The sequence below is a fragment of the Penaeus japonicus genome, unplaced genomic scaffold, assembly GCF_977035675.1.
Source record: "Penaeus japonicus unplaced genomic scaffold, GWHDUDI00000001_assembly GWHDUDI00000031, whole genome shotgun sequence".
NCBI lineage: Eukaryota > Metazoa > Arthropoda > Malacostraca > Decapoda > Penaeidae > Penaeus > Penaeus japonicus.
Window position 1 is genome coordinate 27,275,220 of NW_028234433.1, and position 4,573 is coordinate 27,279,792.

A 4,573-nucleotide genomic window follows, 5' to 3' on the forward strand; every position below is an offset into this window, starting at 1 on the left:
ATGTATATATATGAATATAAATATATCTATAAACATATATATATATATATATATATATATATATATATATATATATATATATATATCACACGGCTGAATAAGTGAATAAGTACATTCTAAAAAAAAAAAAAAAAAAAAAAAAAAAAAAAAGACGTCACGACTCCCGTTCGTTATTACCGAGCCTGTTCTATTGCATATGCTGTGTGCACATTACTGTGTTTAATTAATTGTTTATCAATAACCATTTAACATGCCTAAGATACGGAATTATTTTTAAGCGATAGAGCATTACACTGTGGCATAATATGTAAGCTTGCTCTGACCAATCTTATTTTAATCTATAGCTTATATATGCGTCACGAACACACACACACACACACACACACATACACACAGACACACACACACACACACACACACACACACACACACACACTCACATACACACTCACACACACACACACACACACACACGTCCATGTACTTATACTCTACAATGAAATACCAAATACTTCCTATAACATCAATATAACAATATCGTCTGGATACTTGAATTAGAAAGTTAGCGTGATTATAAAGTTATTTCCGTAACAACACCGCGTGCCGAGTATGATGTCAAGGCACGTGTCCTATATCGGGATCAATTATATGTGGAATAAAAGATTCGGAGAAATTCTTACCCAGTTCTTGAAACCTTTCTCTGGTAATTCTTGAAGTTCTTTCTTATTCTTATCCATCTTATTCGTTTTTTTTTCCTTCGTTTCCGTTCTCTTTTTTTTCTGGCTCATTCTCTTATTCCCCTTTTGCTTCTTCTCTCTTTATTTCCTATCTCTTCCTCCTTCATCTCTCTCTCTCTCTTTTCCCATCTCTTTCTACTTCTTCGTCTTCTCCGTATTATTCTATTGTTTCCTTTCCTGTCTTATTTCTCCTTTCTTCCTCTTCCCCTTTTTAGTGGTAATCTGTATCCTCTTTTCCTTCTTCTCCTCTTCCTCCTTCTTATTGCTTTTTGATTCTTCTTTTTCCTTCTGCTCTCCCCTTCTCCTCATCCTTCCTTTTTCTTCTCTTCATTCTCTCCCGTTTCCTCCTTTTATTCCTTCTTTCTCTCCTCCTCCTCCTCCTTCTTCTCTCCCTCCTCTTCCTCCTTCTTGTTTCCTTTGTTCTCCTCTTCTTCCCTCTTCCCCTTATCCTCCTCCTTCTCTCCCTCTTCTTCCTCCTTCTTGTTTCCCTTATTCTCCTCCTCTTCCCTCTTCTCCTTATCCTCTTCCTTCTCTCCGTCCTCTTCCTCCTTCTTGTTTCCCTTATTCTCCTCCTCTTCCCTCTTCCCATTATCCTCCTCCTTCTCTCCCACCTCCCTTCTTCTCTTTTTCCATAATCGTTTTCTTCCTCGTTTATGTAAGACGTAATGGCTCCGATATCCAGCTCGGGTGTCGCAACAGCTATCATTTCAAGGATATTTATAGAAAGCATAAGATATCGTGCAATATCATGTCTATTCTCATTATTTTCTCCCCATCTTTATTCCCTCGAGATGTTGAAATTTAGCTGAATGCAACATGTTTGAAAGAGATCATTCATTGCATTTCATGTAATCATCTTCCTTAACCTGCAATTTATAGTTGATTATTCTCACCAGAAGGTCATCATCATTAAGCTATCGGGTGCGTCTTCAACTCGCTAAACATGAATCAATTTAATCCATATAGTATCCAAAATTATAACAAGGCACATTAATAGCAAGAAAAGAATCATTCACAGGATGAAAGGGATTAATTAAAGCCAAGCCTTCTCGAATATTTTATTTCTTTTTATTCCGATTTCCTTTTATTCGTTGTGAGATGTGACATTCTAAAGTTTCTCTTGACTTGCTTCTTCCTATTTGCAGTTTTGAATGAGAAATTGGAGGCGAGTGCGTGAACCCTTGTTATCATGTGTGTGCTTTCCACTATAAACAAACATGCGTTATGATGTATTATGTATACAAACAAGTTCTACAAATAACTCCATCTTTGCCTTCGGCCCTCTATTTTTATTTCTCTCTCTCTCTCTCACTCTTAGTCTCTGTCTCTCTTTATCTCACTCTTCTCTCTCTCTCTTCCCTCTCCCAACCCCACCCCACTCTCTCTGTCCTTTCCCCCTTTCTCTTCCTCTCTCTCTCTATCTGTTTGTCTCTTTCTCCTCTCCTCTCCTTTCTCTCTCTCTCTCTCCTCTCTCTCTCCCTCTCTGTCTCTCTGTTTCTCTGTCTCTCTCTCTCCCCCTATCTCTCTCTCTCTCTCTCTCTCTCTCTCTCTCTCTCTTTCTATCTGTTTGTCTCTTTCTCCTCTCCTCTCCTTTCTCTCTCTCTCTCTCTCCCTCTGTCTCTCTGTTTCTCTGTCTCTCTCTCTCTCTCTCTCTCCCTCTCTCCCTCCCTCCCTCCCCCCCCTCTCTCTCTCTCTCTCCCTCCTTTTGTCTCTCTCTCTCTCCCTCTCTCTATCTCCCTCCCTCCCTCCCTCCCTCTGTCTCTCTCTCTATCTCCCTCTCTATCTCCCTCCCTCCCTCCCTCTCTCCCTCCCTCCCTCCCTCTCTCTCTCTCTCTCCCCCACAAAGCTCTTACCTCACCAGAAGATCTTCCACTGCCTCCCACTCTGCCTGACTAACTGAGAAATCATCAGCTCTCATTTCTCAGCTCACCGGATCGATTCTGAGTTAGTGCCGGGGGGGGGGGGGGGTCATGGGGGGGGGGGGGGGGGGGGGGGGGAGAGAGAGGGAAGGAGGGAGGGAAGGAGGGAGGGAGGAAGGGAGGGAGGGAGGGGGAGGGAGGGAAGGGAGGTAGGGAGGGAGGGAAGGGAGGTAGGGAGGGAGGGAAGGAGGGAGGGAGGGAGGGAGGGAGGGAGGGAGGGAGGGAGGGAGGGAGGGAGGGAGGGAAGGAGGGAGGAAGAGGGAAGAAAGAGAAGAATGAATGGGGAGAGAGGGAGGGAGGGAGGGAGGGAGGGAGGGAGGGAAGGAAGGAGGGAGGGTGGGAGGGGATGGGGAGGAAAAAAGTCTCGTTTTCATCAGCTGCTAAAGACGGCCTGTCTTGTCGGTGACTTTTTATTTGACTTCTTGGTAAGATGGATTAAAATATCTGACCTGCAGCTTGTTTCTTGTGTGTGTGTGTTTTTTCCTATGCGTCTCCTCTGTGGCGGATGCGTATTTGTGTGTGTTTGTGTTTGTTTGTTTGTTTGTGTGTGTGTGTGTGTGTAGATTTATTTTTGTACAGGGGTGTAGTTAGCTATATTGCTTTGCACTATCAACTCCCCTCACTCACATACACACACACAGACACACACACACACAAACACACACACACACAGACACACACACACAAACACACAAACACACACACACACACACAAACACACACACACACACACACACACAGCACAGTTGAAAGCCAAAGCCAGAGCCTGTAGAACATAAATCTTTACCCAATTACCAAAATCCTTATAGATCGGGTAAGCAGTCCAGCTAAATCAACTTTAAGTGGTTATTTTCCTCGAAAGTAAACAAATGAAAATAAATCAGTATGTATCTATCTATTTATCTATCTGTCACTGCATGCACGTGTAAACATCATATAAATATCTATTCAATATCATATACATGTCTATTAAGTATCATATAAATATCTATTCAATATCATATACATGTCTATTAAGTATCATATAAATGTCTATTCAATATCATATACATGTCTATTCAATATCATATACATGTCTATTCAATATCATACACATGTCTATTCAATATCATATAAATGTCTATTCAATATCATATAAATGTCTATTCAATATCATATACATGTCTATTCAATATCATACACATGTCTATTCAATATCATATAAATGTCTATTCAATATCATATACATGTCTATTCAATATCATATAAATGTCTATTCAATATCATATACATGTCTATTAAGTATCATATAAATGTCTATTCAATATCATATACATGTCTATTCAATATCATATAAATGTCTATTCAATATCATATACATGTCTATTCAATATCATATAAATGTCTATTCAATATCATACACATGTCTATTCAATATCATATAAATGTCTATTCAATATCATATACACGTCTATTCAATATCATATACATGTCTATTCAATATCATACACATGTCTATTCAATATCATATAAATGTCTATTCAATATCATATACATATCTATTCAATATCATATACATATCTATTCAATATCATATACATGTCTATTCAATATCATATACATGTCTATTCAATATCATATACATGTCTATTCAATATCATACACATGTCTATTCAATATCATATAAATGTCTATTCAATATCATATAATGTCTATTCAATATCATATACATGTCTATCAAACATCATATACATGTCTATTCAATGTCATATACATGTCTATTCAATGTCATATACATGTCTATTCAATATCATATACATGTCTCTTCAATATCATATACATGTCTATGCAATATCATATATATGTCTATTCAATATCATATACATGTCTATTCAATATCATATACATGTCTATCAAACATCATATACATGTCCATTC